The sequence below is a fragment of the Bos grunniens genome, chromosome 5 (assembly GCF_055505025.1).
Source record: "Bos grunniens cultivar Pamir isolate PY7600 chromosome 5, Bosgru_T2T1.0, whole genome shotgun sequence".
Lineage (NCBI taxonomy): Eukaryota > Metazoa > Chordata > Mammalia > Artiodactyla > Bovidae > Bos > Bos grunniens.
The window spans coordinates 53,143,623-53,158,179 of NC_141169.1; the positions used below are offsets into that span (position 1 = coordinate 53,143,623).

The 14,557-nt window shown below is 36.8% G+C and overlaps 1 long non-coding RNA gene across 2 annotated transcripts in view; it reads left to right on the forward strand.

The window, feature by feature from the left end:
• Positions 1–14,557, forward strand: part of LOC147371948 (uncharacterized) — a 172,455-nt gene that overhangs the window by 101,340 nt on the left and 56,558 nt on the right. For both annotated transcript variants that reach the window (XR_015164836.1, XR_015164840.1), the window contains exon 2: positions 5,517–5,552. This is a non-coding gene — a long non-coding RNA (uncharacterized LOC147371948). The remainder of the gene's footprint in view (positions 1–5,516; positions 5,553–14,557) is intronic.

A 14,557-nucleotide genomic window follows, 5' to 3' on the forward strand; every position in this document is an offset into this window, starting at 1 on the left:
TATGTGCGTGGATTTATCTCTGGACTTTCTATTTTGTTCCATTGATCTGTATTTCTGTCTTTGTGCCAGTACCATACTGTCTTGATAATTGTGGCTTTGTAGTAGAGCCTGAAGTCAGGTAGGTTGATTCCTCCAGTTCCATTCTTCTTTCTCAAGATAGCTTTGGCTATTCGAGGTTTTTTACAAGCAACTCCTACAGCTCAACTCCAGAAAAATAAATGACCCAATCAAAAAATGGGCCAAAGAACTAAATAGACATTTCTCCAAAGAAGACATACAGATGGCTAACAAACACATGAAAAGATGCTCAACATCACTCATTATCAGAGAAATGCAAATCAAAACCACTGTGAGGTACCATTTCACACCAGTCAGAATGGCTGCGATCCAAAAGTCTACAAATAATAAATGCTGGAGAGGGTGTGGAGAAAAGGGAACCCTCTTACACTGTTGGTGGGAATGCAAACTAGTACAGCCACTATGGAGAACAGTGTGGAGATTCCTTAAAAAACTGGAAATAGAACTGCCTTATGATTCAGCAATCCCACTGCTGGGCATACACACTGAGGAAACCAGAATTGAAAGAGACACGTGTACCCCAATGTTCATCGCAGCACTGTTTATAATAGCCAGGACATGGAAGCAACCTAGATGTCCATCAGCAGATGAATGGATAAGAAAGCAGTGGTACATATACACAATGGAGTATTACTCAGCCATTAAAAAGAATACATTTGAATCAGTTCTAATGAGGTGGATGAAACTGGAGCCTATTATACAGAGTGAAGTAAGCCAGAAAGAAAAACACCAATACAGTATACTAATGCATATATATGGAATTTAGAAAGATGCTAACAATAACCCTGTGTATGAGATAGCAAAAGAGACACTGATGTATAAAACAGTCTTATGGACTCTGTTGCAGAGGGAGAAGGTGGGAAGATTTGGGAGAATGGCATTGAAACGTGTATAATATCATGTATGAAATGAGTTGCCAGTCCAGGTTCGATGCACAATACTGGATGCTTGGGGCTAGTGCACTGGGATGACCCAGAGGGATGTTATGGGGAGGGAGGAGGGAGGAGGGTTCAGGATGGGGAACACATGTATACCTGTGGCGGATTCATTTTGATATTTGGCAAAACTAATACAATTTGTAAAGTTTACAAATAAAATTAAAAAAAAAAAAGAAGAAGAATCTGCCTGCAATGCAGGAGACCTGGGTTCAATTCTTGGGTCAGGAAGATCCCCTGGAGAAGGAAATGGTAACCCACTCCAGTGTTCTTGCCTGGAAAATCCCATGGACAGAGGAGCCTGGCTAGCTAGTCCATAGGGTCACAAGAGTTAGACATGACTTAGTGACTAAGCCACCACTAAAGCTATGGTTTTTCCAGTAGTCATGTATGGGTGTGAGAGCTGGACCATAAAGAGGGTAAGTGCCAAAGAATTGATTCTTTTGAACTGTGGTGTTGGAGAAGATTCTTGAGAGTCCCTTGATCCAACCAGTCAATCCTAAAGGAAATCAGTCCTGAATGTTCATTGGAAGGACTAATGCTGAAGCTCCAGTACCTTGGCCACTTGATGCAAAGAGCCGACTCATTGCAAAAGACCCTGAAGTTGGGAAAGATTGAGGGAAGGAGGAAAAGGGGGTGGCAGAGGATGAGATGATTGGATGGCATCACCAACTCATTGGACCTGAGTTTAAGCAAACTCTGGGAGATAGTGCAGACCCGGGAAGCCTGGTGTGCTGCAGTCCATGTAGTCCATGGGGTTACAAAGAGTTGGACGCAAATTAGCAACTGAACAATTTGTGAAAAACTTTGCTTTCTCTTTTTTTCCACTTGTGATGGATACGTTTTTTTTTTTTCCCCCCCTTTGGCCAATGTAATCTCTTCCGTTTGTATTCAGATATTTAATTATCATTGATACTTATTCTAGTGTCTATCCTTTTTTTGTTGTTTGTTTGTTTGTTTTCTTATAGTTATTTCAAGGTAGGTTGTTGATCATATTTTTTTTGTGGTCAAACTTGTTAAATATATGTTAGTACAGGCACTTGACTACTGTATGGTTTAGTAGTCATATTTAAATATTGATACTTTGGAATACATAACTAAACTATTTCATTATACACTATTCTTGTTTTCTCCCCTATATTAAAGATCTGTATTTTTTTAAAAAGTTGTATGTGTAGGTTTATACATAAATTTCATTTCAGGTAGTAAAAAGGATATTACAAAATATTTGTTTTAAAAATATGGTGCTTTTGGTATGACCAAGAAGTACTGATCACTTACCTGTTCATTTTAGTACTACTCAGGGCTAGAATAGGCTTCACTGGTGGCTCAGGAGTAAAGTATCTGCCTATCAAATCCTGCCAGTGCAGACTAGAGTTCAATCTCTGGGTCTGGATCAGGAATATCCCCTGAAGAAGAAAATGGCAACCCACTCTAGTATTCTTTCCTGGGAAATCCCAGGGACAGTGGAGCCTGCAGGCTACAGTCCATGTGGTTGCAAAGAGTTGGACACAACTTAGTGACTAAACAGCCTTAGAATCTAGCCATACTCTGTCTACACAAGGCCCAGAACCATGTTTATACTCTGTCCTTTGGAACTAATGTTGGAAGGTGGCCTTCCTGAAAAGCTTTCTCTTGGACTGACTTGCTTTATGAGTGCATAATTCACTCAAAATGTATCTGTAAAGAATAGAAGTCATAGGACAAAATTATAGGGCGTATTTAAAGGCACAAAAGAATCTGTTAATGGAAGTGCAGTATGCCTCAAGGAAGAAAATGTCATGAAATGGTTTGAAATGCAAGTTTCTTTGACTTACCATTTAGCATCAGCTGTGTCATAATATTGAAGGTGTATTTGATTATGTTAAAGGGAGGCATAGAACCTTGTGCTTATAGAATGCAGCCTAGGGAACAGAGTATTTAATTCAAGTCCCCTGGTTGGAATAACTCTTAAATTTAGTAAAAGAAATTAAACTGCATCTTTCCTGCTCCCATTTATCTTTACCAACTAAAGTAATTTTGGCTGAGATGCCAACACTAATTAACTTCTGTTTGTAAATGATGATAATATGACTTGGGGTTACTTGGGGGAATTTAAGGGCTTCAAGCGCCCATTTGATGAACTTTCTCCCCACATTTTCATTAAAATACATCTCTGAGCAAATTATAGAGTAACTTTTCACATGCACTAATCAGCTACACAGGAGAGGCAAGGGGATCTTTCTTCCCTCTCACAGTCATAGCCATTTCCCAGTTCTGTGAAATAGTTTTTAGATCATCTTATATGCCAAGGGGTTTTGTGTTGTTTCTTTTCATCCTTTGTGACCCTCAAATAAAATGGAAACTTTCTATGTTCATGACACTCTTTTCATGTAGAGCTCATGGGGGCAGGAGGTCATGCTACCAATATATTTTTAAGCTTCACACAATTACCCTCAACCCCAGTAAAGCATAGAGCAGCAGGACAGTATTTATGACTTGTCCCAATGAAAACCACTGTCTCAGGCAGCCCCACGGGAAACCAAACATTATGCAGTGCTTATAAAAAATATGAAGGGATGGAGCAGGGCTAACATATTTAAACATCCCATTACTGCATCTTTGAATATCAGTTTTTCCAGCCTGGATTTTCTGCTCTGAAGTTAAGCTGTGTGGTTCCTCTGCAGGTTGCTGAAGTGGAAATTATTTTTCTATTTGTCTACCGCCTATTATTTTCCAAACACAATTATCATCCTGCGTTGTAAAATTGAGGATGGGTGGTTATTAACTTTAAGCACACGGATCCAAGGACACTTCACAATATATTGCCGCTTTGTTCCACTAGGCCATACCGTTTGACTAGTTCTGAAGTAAACACAATCACATATTAATGCACAGCTTTGAAAAGAAATTTTTAGTTTTCAAATTATTGTTCTCTGTGCTTTATTAAAATAAAATTTCAATCTTTTGGATCTTTCAAAAAAATAAAACTAACCTAGCAAGACAAAAATGATTATTAACTGGTATATAATATTTAAAATGTTTGAATTACAATTCTTGAAAGTGTGCATCTGGAAAAATTAAATTACTTCTCTAGGGTAGAGTAGCAACTATGGTCTTGGGAAAGGTAAATAATATGAACTGAACTTTCTACTCTCCCATTTATCTGGTGCGTTTTCTCAGCTCAATGGTTTACAGCAACATTGTACCTTACACATGTGAACTTAGCTATTGTCTTTCAAGTCTGTCAGTATGGGCATCATCAAGATTTATAACAAATAACAAATCCAGTGTGATGCATCAGACAGCTTTTTAGAGTCTCTGAAGCTTGGAGCTCACCCTGGAGTCTGCTTTGAAGCTAATATTCTCTCTAGCATTGAAGATGACACTGGATCTCTTAATGGTTCTATCTCTGCTGGCTTCCTTTTTTGGTTCAGTGTCACCTGAGGCTTTGTTAATTATGCATATGAGACATCTGGTCAAGAGGAGTTACTCCATTCCCCTCAGTACTTGTGCAAATCTCTCTCTCACAATTAGAGTAATCCAGACACCTGTCTTGGCTTTCCTGGTGGCTCAGATAGTAAAGCATCTGCCTGCAATGTGGGAGACCCAGGTTCAGTCCCTGGGCTGGGAAGATCCCGTGGAGAAGGAAATGGCAATCCACTCCAGTACTCTTGCCTGGAAAATTCCATGGACAGAGAAGTCTTGTAGGCTGCAGTGCATGGGGTCACAAAGAGTTGGACACGACTGAGCAACTTCACTTCACTTCACTTCAGACACCCGTTATCAGTAGGTCAGCATTTAGGCTCTGGAATACAGAATTTATGAGAATAAATACAACAGAATGTCCATATTTGGATATGGTATAAGTATCCATCATATAAGTATGGTACAAGATAAGTATCCATATTTAAATCCATATTTGGAGCCTCTGCTTTTGTCCAATATTTTACCATGTTATCAGGATGAAAATACACTTAATATAATTGTATCATACTTGAAAATCACTATTAAAAATATATTCTATGGAACAGACCTGAATTCTAATTGTCTGATTGCTTTAGCAGGGATGGAAATTCTTGATTTTCAGTGTTGCCTGGACTGAAAAAAAAATTGTAGACTATGAATGTTTTCTATGGAGCTGATAGGGCTTTGAATGGGGGGAAAAATGTGTGCCCTAGAGAATGTTGGGGGCTTCATTGGTAGTTCAGATGGTAAAGAATCTGCCTGCAATGCAGGAGACCTGGATTCAATCTCTGGATTGGAAAGATCCCTGGAGAAGGAAATGGCAACCCACTCCAGTATTCTTGCCTGGAGAATTCCATGGACAGAGAAGCCTGGCAGGCTACAGTCCATGGGGTCGCAAAGAGTCAGACACAACTGAGCAACTAACACTTTCAGAGAATATTATTGAGAATGCCTAACAATATTTTCCTTTATATTTGAGATATGATTTGAACATTTTTGGCCACAAATAGACAATATATGATGTCAACTTTTTATTTGTGAATTCTTCTTTTGCAGATATATTTTGAAAGATTTTCTCCTGGTTGATAGAAGGTAAGTATTCAGAAAATTGGGACTCAGCATGTTGTTATAGTTAGATTTCTAGGATAGGTGACATTGTGAGTTCATGATTTAAATTCCTGTCTTTGTCCCCAGATATATACCTTTGGCAAAGACTAAATTAATTCAAATATGATTTATATTTAACTATTATTATAAGCATATAATCAGTATGGTATTATTTCTCCCAATGGTCAGAGTTACAGAATAATCCATCTCTTTCTCACTGATTTTAAAATGCCATTTTAATCACATATGTTAGCTCTGGTCTTGAACTTTCCTAAACTTCAAGTTTACATTATCACATGATTTTGATTACTAATCCTTTATAATAAGGGAATTATTATTTTGTAATACAGGTCCCTTTACATGTTTTTATATGATTGGATGGAAAAAACACTTAATAATTTGGAAACATTCAAAGAGAATAATTTTTATGATATTTCAGTGTGCATAATTATTAACAGTTGGTTTTAGAAAATTGATTTATTTGGCCCAAGAAATACTTTGCAAAGATGTCACTACAGTACTTCATGTAAATATTAATAACCTTTACAAGAGTTTAATGGCTTAACATTTATTAATGTCTTGGATTGCTAAGAAGTCTATGAAACTCATCTAATAAGAAGGCCTTCTTTTATAATTCCTATTTTGGATTTTCACTGGGCTGAATGATCCAGTTATTTGATAAAATAATACAACAGAAACAAAGCTATGTAAAATTTTTTGACCACTTAGTTGGTATATTCTTGTTTTGGTAGTGAATTGAATTCTAAATTATTCTATAAATGTGTTAGGCTCTTCCAAGTATAAATTTAGAAGACTACTTGAGGAAATATATTATTCATGGCAGTCTCCCCACCCATTGAATTTTCTGTGCAGTGTCTGATTTGAAATATTCTGACCAGTGATCTACTTTTTATTAAAAGATCTCATGTATTACAGTATTTGTCCTTGCAGATTCTTTCTCTGTGTTATATATATGTATCTCTCTCTCTCTCTCTCTCTCTCTCTAAGTGGCACAACATACTTTTTCTAGGAACATATCTTCATCATATATGTAAACATTGTGAACATCAAAAACAAATATTGAAAATTTCTCCCTCCGAATAAGGAATCATTTGTGGCTTAGAGCAGCACTTGAAAAGTCATTCAGAGTAAAAGATAACATGATGTGTTGTTTTATAGTGAGGTTGATGTGATAGGAATAGTGAAGTTCCAAAGTCTCAACTTGTATAGTAGTCCAAGATAAAAGTAACAAATTAAAACTAACAGTTATAGTATCAATTAAATTAACTTTCTAGAAAACAATTGGGTCAAAAGCTTCTGCACATCAAAGGAAACTATTAGCAAGGTGAAAAGACAGCCTTCAGAATGGGAGAAAATAATAGCAAATGAAGCAACCGACAAACAACTAATCTCAAAAATATACAAGCAACTCCTACAGCTCAACTCCAGAAAAATAAATGACCCAATCAAAAAATGGGCCAAAGATCTAAATAGACATTTCTCCAAAGAAGACATACAGATGGCTAACAAACACTTGAAAAGATGTTCAACATCACTCTTTATCAGAGAAATGCAAATCAAAACCACTATGAGGTACCATTTCACACCAGTCAGAATGGCTGCGATCCAAAAGTCTACAAATAATAAATGCTGGAGAGGGTGTGGAGAAAAGGGAACCCTCTTACACTGTTGGTGGGAATGCAAACTAGTACAGCCACTATGGAGAACAGTGTGGAGATTCCTTAAAAAACTGGAAATAGAACTGCCTTATGATCCAGCAATCCCACTGCTGGGCATACACACTGAGGAAACCAGAAGGGAAAGAGACACGTGTACCCCAATGTTCATCGCAGCACTGTTTATAATAGCCAGGACATGGAAGCAACCTAGATGTCCATCAGCAGATGAATGGATAAGAAAGCTGTGGTACATATACACAATGGAGTATTACTCAGCCATTAAAAAGAATACATTTGAATCAGTTCTAATGAGGTGGATGAAACTGGAGACTATTATACAGAGTGAAGTAAGCCAGAAGGAAAAACATAAATACAGTATACTAACGCATGTATATGGAATTTAGAAAGATGGTAACGATAACCCTGTGTACGAGACAGCAAAAGAGACACTGATGTATAGAACAGTCTTATGGACTCTGTGGGAGAGGGTGGGAAGATTTGGGAGAATGTCATTGAAACATGTGAAATGTCATGTATGAAACGAGATGCCAGTCCAGGTTCAGTGCACGATGCTGGATGCTTGGGGCTGGTGCGCTGGGAAGGCCCAGGGGGATGGTATGGGGAGGTTGGGAGGGAGGAGGGTTCAGGATGGGGAGCATGTGATTTTTTTTTTTAAAAATAAAAAAAATAATAATAATAATAAAAAAATAAAAAAAAAAAAAAAAGAAAACAATTGGAAATTTTAGGCTAATACTTGCTGAGGAGTTTTGTGACCTTTGTGTAGTTGGTTTGGCTCAGGTACATAAGTGTAGTGATCCTTGATTTACAGGGGCACAGCCAGCATATTTGACGTCAGTCTTCTCTAATAGTCCTGATGTTTACTGTATGACATTTAATAATTATGTGTTCTAAAATCAGGGGATCAGGGGTAGTGAATGAAGTTCTATGATACTGAGGCACAAAATAGTTGTATAGTTTAAATGTAAAATGTCCTACCAATCAATGCCTAAAGAAATACACATTTCTAATAAATGTATTAAGGATAAAAGTACAATTTAGAGGCTCATTTTAAGTATATTTTTATTCTAATGGCAACAAAACCTATTAATTTATAGACATGTGGAAATAACCTTCTGATAACAGAGCATTTTTCATCTTTTAAAATTTACCCTACATGTGAACTTTCCAGGTATTTTAATTCAAGCAATTTCTTTTGCACTATATATCAGAGCACTTAAAGTGACTCTGTTCTGAAAATTAATAATGGAAAGAATAGTGGCAAAAGTACTTTAGGTTAAGATAAAGACAATAGTAAAAAGCCTAGTATAATATCTAGAAATGTAAACTCTTAAATCATAAGCATTATACTTACAGGAGCTGTGACCTTTCTCTTGGTAGATTACATGTAATAACATACAGGTCTTGTTACTCCTTTTTATAGAAATGAAGCAGTATTTATGGTTATGGGTTGCAGCATTTTCAAGGCCAAATCAATATACTGTATTTCACTTTCATTTCAATTTGTCAAGAGACACTGACTAAGCAGAATTATTAACACAACAATCTCATGATTGACTGGTAGTGTATCAGAGGAGGAGACAGCCTGTCTTCTTTTTCAGTTGATATTTACCTTTGTGAAGATAAACAGTGGAGGGACCAAAATTGCTCATGTATGCACATGTGTGTGTATAGGGAGCTCAGGCATGGCTTTCTTTTTTTTTAATTCTCTTCACATTTTTTTTTACAATGGCTGTATTACTTTTTAACACTATTTTCCAATTTCTATTAAACATTGTAAAATATTTGCTTTATTAATTTTACTGGAGTATTGTTGCTTTACAATGTTGTGTTACATTACTTTACATTACATTACATTACATTTACTTTACAATGTTGTGTTAGTTTCTGCTGTGTAGCAAAGTGAATCAGTGTATTCCCTCTTTTTTAGACTCCCTTCCCATTTAGGTCACCACAGAGCACTAAGTAGAGTTCCTTGTACAATGCAGTAAGTTCTCATTAATTGTCTATTGTATATATAGTAATATATTATTGACATATATATGACATATAATGTATATATATGTCATATATATATATATGACATATATATATATATATATATATATATATATATATATATATATGTCAATCCCAATCTCCCAATTCATCCCACAAACCCCCTTCCCTTCCTTGATATCCATAAGTTTGTTCTCTACATCTGTGTCTCTGCTTTATTTTGCAAATAGGTTCATCTGTACCATTTTTCTAGATTCTACATGTAGATGATATTATATGATATTGGTTTTCTTTTTCTGACTTATCTCACTCTGTATCATAGCCCCTAGATCTCTCCACATCTCTGCAAATGGCTCTATTTTGTTTCTTTGTTTGGCTGAGTAGGGAAAATTTTGGAAATACTTTAGTTTTTGACTTGGGTTATGGATTAGTTCTTTTCCCAAACTGCATTAATACTTTACCCTCACTTCCAACTTATCCTACCTATTTATACCATGTCATGTATGTCTCTCACACAAGTTTGTGAGAAAACAAACAAAAAATTATGATATAAAAACAATTATAAGATTAATAAAATATGAGTACACACTGCCAGCAGATATGTGAGTACATTTTATCCCAGGAGATGGATAGATTTAGTAAATTTGTTGAGTTTGATAGAAGCATTAGTGGTTTAGTTGCTAAGTTGTGTCTGACTTTTGCGACCCCATGGACTATAGCCCACCAGGCTCCTCTGTCCATGAGATTTTCCAGGCAAGAATCCTGGAATGGCTTGCAATTTCCTTCTCCAAGGGATCTTCCAGACCCAGGGATCCAACCTGGGTCTCTTGCATTGCAGACAGATCCCTGTGTTGCAGGTGGATTCTTTACTGACTGAGCTATGAGGGAAGTCCATTAGAATGCTAGAAGATTTTAAATTATCTAACCTCAAAATAATGTTAAAATCAGTGGCTAGGTACTGTATCTAAAATTTGTTAGCAATTTCCTTAAAAAAGCAATAGACAAAATGAACAGTATGTTGCCTTGGAAAGAGTGATGAAGGCTTGCTGGATAAAAACAAAACAGAAGTGAAATCAAAAAGTGGAAAGAGGAAAAGAAAATCTAGCACTACTAAAAATATAATAATAGCTTGCAGGGAAAAGGTAAGAGAAATTTGATCAAATTACTGATTAAAATTTGATTAAATTACTGTTAGAATCAGAGTAGGAAAATGAAGACATTTATTGAGAAAAATCTGTAGGACAATAAAGAGTAATCTAGTAAAAACAACTACTTTCTAAATAATGAATGATAAATTATTTTTAATAGCATATTTAAAAGAAATGTGCTATTTCCTTTATTTGTTGATTTAAAAGAAAAAAGTACTGCCTAAAGGATTTTTTTTAAGTTGATATAATAAAGGCTGAGATTATTGGAGATGAGATAATATGTTTTGTTTTTATTAAAAAAGATAAGTTTATCTGGCAAAACTTGTCTTTAACTGGATATCAGATAATTTTCTTAAAAGAACTAGATATATTTTAATTATCACAAACATAAAAATCAAAAGGTTAAAGCAAAAATAAACAAATGGGACCTAATTAACCTTAAAAGCTTCTGCACATCAAAGGAAACTATCAGCAAGGTGAAAAGACAGCCTTCAGAATGGGAGAAAATAATAGCAAATGAAGCAACTGACAAACAACTAATCTCAAAAATATACAAGCAACTCCTACAGCTCAACTCCAGAAAAATAAATGACCCAATCAAAAAATGGGCCAAAGATCTAAATAGACATTTCTCCAAAGAAGACATACAGATGGCTAACAAACACATGAAAAGATGCTCAACATCACTCATTATCAGAGAAATGCAAATCAAGACCACTATGAGGTACCATTTCACACCAGTCAGAATGGCTGCGATCCAAAAGTCTACAAATAATAAATGCTGGAGAGGGTGTGGAGAAAAGGGAACCCTCTTACACTGTTGGTGGGAATGCAAACTAGTACAGCCACTATGGAGAACAGTGTGGAGATTCCTTAAAAAACTGGAAATAGAACTGCCTTATGATCCAGCAATCCCACTGCTGGGCATACACACTGAGGAAACCAGAAGGGAAAGAGACACATGTACCCCAATGTTCATCGCAGCACTGTTTATAATAGCCAGGACATGGAAGCAACCTAGATGTCCATCAGCAGATGAATGGATAAGAAAGCAGTGGTACATATACACAATGGAGTATTACTCAGCCATTAAAAAGAATTCATTTGAATCAGTTCTAATGAGGTGGATGAAACTGGAGCCTATTATACAGAGTGAAGTAAGCCAGAAGGAAAAACACCAATACAGTATACTAACGCATATATATGGAATTTAGAAAGATGATAACAATAACCCTGTGTACAAGACAGCAAAAGAGACACTGATGTATAGAACAGTCTTATGGACTCTGTGGGAGAGGGAGAGGGTGGGAAGATTTGGGAGAATGGCATTGAAACATGTAAAATATCATGTAGGAAACGAGTTTCCAGTCCAGGTTCGATGCACGATGCTGGATGCTTGGGGCTGGTGCACTGGACGGCCCAGAGGGATGGTATGGGGAGGGAGGAGGGAGGAGGGTTCGGGATGGGGAACACATGTATACCTGTGGCGGATTCATTTTGATATTTGGCAAAACTAATACAATTATGTAAAGTTTAAAAATAAAATAAAATTAGAAAAAAAATTAATAAATAAATAAAAAAAATAAAAAAAATTAAAAAAAAAAAAAAAGAAAGCAGTGGTACATATACACAATGGAGTATTACTCAGCCATTAAAAAGAATTCATTTGAATCAGTTCTAATGAGGTGGATGAAACTGGAGCCTATTATACAGAGTGAAGTAAGCCAGAAGGAAAAACACCAATACAGTATACTAACGCATATATATGGAATTTAGAAAGATGATAACAATAACCCTGTGTACAAGACAGCAAAAGAGACACTGATGTATAGAACAGTCTTATGGACTCTGTGGGAGAGGGAGAAGGTGGGAAGATTTGGGAGAATGGCATTGAAACATGTAAAATATCATGTATGAAACGAGATGCCAGTCCAGGTTCAATGCACGATACTGGATGCTTGGGGCTCGTGCACTGGGACGACCCAGAGGGATGGTATGGGGAGGGAGGAGGGAGGAGGGTTCAGGATGGGGAGCACATGTATACCTGTGATGGATTCATTTTGATATTTGGCAAAACTAATACAATTATATAAAGTTTAAAAACAAAATAAAATTTAAAAAAAAAAAGAAAAGAAAAACAAACAAAAAAAAATCAAAAGGTTAATATGGTAAGGGCAGATAAGACATGTAAATGGTATATGTAAGTTTTGTGATTAGATTAAATCCTTCTGAATAACTTGGACACTAGAACTACATTTCGTAAAGAAGGATTGGGGGGTGCAAAAATCTATTTTGGATGAGCCCATAATGATTTGCAGAAGACTTTCACTTAGATAAGCTTCAAGATTCATATCAACATCCCTTATCCTCTCGTATTTGACTATCTAAACTAGAGCTCATCCCAGTTTTTCATCTTTCTTTTTAAGAGCTTTATTGTGATATGATTCATATACCATATAATTCACTTATTTAAAGTATAAAGTTCAGTTGTTTTAATATGTTCACAGAGTTGTATGTCATTCACTTCAGTTCAGTTCAGTCACTCAGTAGTGTCCAACTCTTTGCGACCCCATGAATTGCAGCACACCAGGCCTGCCTGTCCATCACCAACTCCCGGAGTTCACTCAAACTCACATCCATGGAGTCAGTGATGCCATCTCATCCTCTGTCATCCATCCAGCCATCTCATCCTCTGTCATCCCCTTCTCCTCCTGCCCTCAATCCCTCCCAGCATCAGAGTCTTTTCCAATGAGTCAGCTCTTCACATGAGGTGGCCAAAGTACTAGAGTTTCAGCTTCAGCATCATTCCCTCCAAAGAAATCCCAGGGCTGATCTCCTTCAGAATGGACTGGTTAGATCTCCCTGTATGTCATTACGGTAATGTAATTTAGAACATTTCCTTCCCTCTGAAAGAAACCTTGTACCCAGTACCAGTCATTCCTTACTTCCCTCCAATAACAGTCAACCACTGATCTCTATTCTATCCCTATTGATTGATATATTTTGGACATTTTATATCAATGGAATAATACAGAATTTAGAGGAGTATGATTGGCTTCTTTCACTTGGTGTAATGTTTTGAAGTTTAACATGCTGTAGCATGTATGAGCTTACCTCATAGCTCAGTCAGTAAAGAATCTGCCTGCAAAGCAGGAGATGAAAGTTTGATTCCTGGGTCGGGAACATCCCCTGGAGAAGGAAATGGCAACCCACTCCAGTATTCTTGCCTGGAGAATCCCACGGACAGAAGAGCCTGGCAGGCTACAGTCCATGAGATTGCAAAAGTCAGACCAACTTAGCGAAAATAGAATAAACTAGAGCATGTATGAACCTATGTTACTTCTTTTTTTATTGATGAATGATAAATAATTTTGTATACATATCACCTTTTGCTTATCACTTTATCAGTTGATGGACATTTGGATTGTTTTTACTTTTTGAATATTAAGAATAATCCTGCTTTGAACAGTTGTGTACAACATTGTATACAACATTTGTGTACATCTATTTTTTTTTAATTTGGACGTTTCCCTAGGGGTAGACTTCATTGGTCACATGTTAGATCTATATTTAACATTGTGAGGAACCAGGAAACTCTTTTCCAAAGCTGGTTTACCATTTAATATTCCCACCAACAGTATCAGTTCAGTTCAGTCACTCAGTCATGTCACACTCTTTGCAACCCCATGAATCGCAGCATGCCAGGCCTCCCTGTCCATCACAATCTCCCGGAGTTCACTCAGACTCACATCCAGCGAGTCAGTGATGCCATCCAGCCATCTCATCCTCTGTCGTCCCGTTCTCCTCCTGCCTCCAATCCCTCCTAGTATCAGAGTCTTTTCCAATGAGTCACTCTTCACATGAGGTGGCCAAAGTATTGGAGTTTCAGCTTTAGCATCATTCCTTCCAAAGAAATCCCAGGGCTGATCTCCTTCAGAATGGACTGGTTGGATCTCCTTGCAGTCCAAGGGACTCTCAAGAGTCTTTTCCAACACCACAGTTCAAAAGCATCAATTCTTCGGTGCTCAGTTTTCTTCACAGTCCAACTCTCACATCCATACATGACCACTGGAAAAACCATAGCCTTGACTAGACGGACCTTTGTTGGCAAAGTAATGTCTCTGCTTTTGAATATGCTATCTACGTT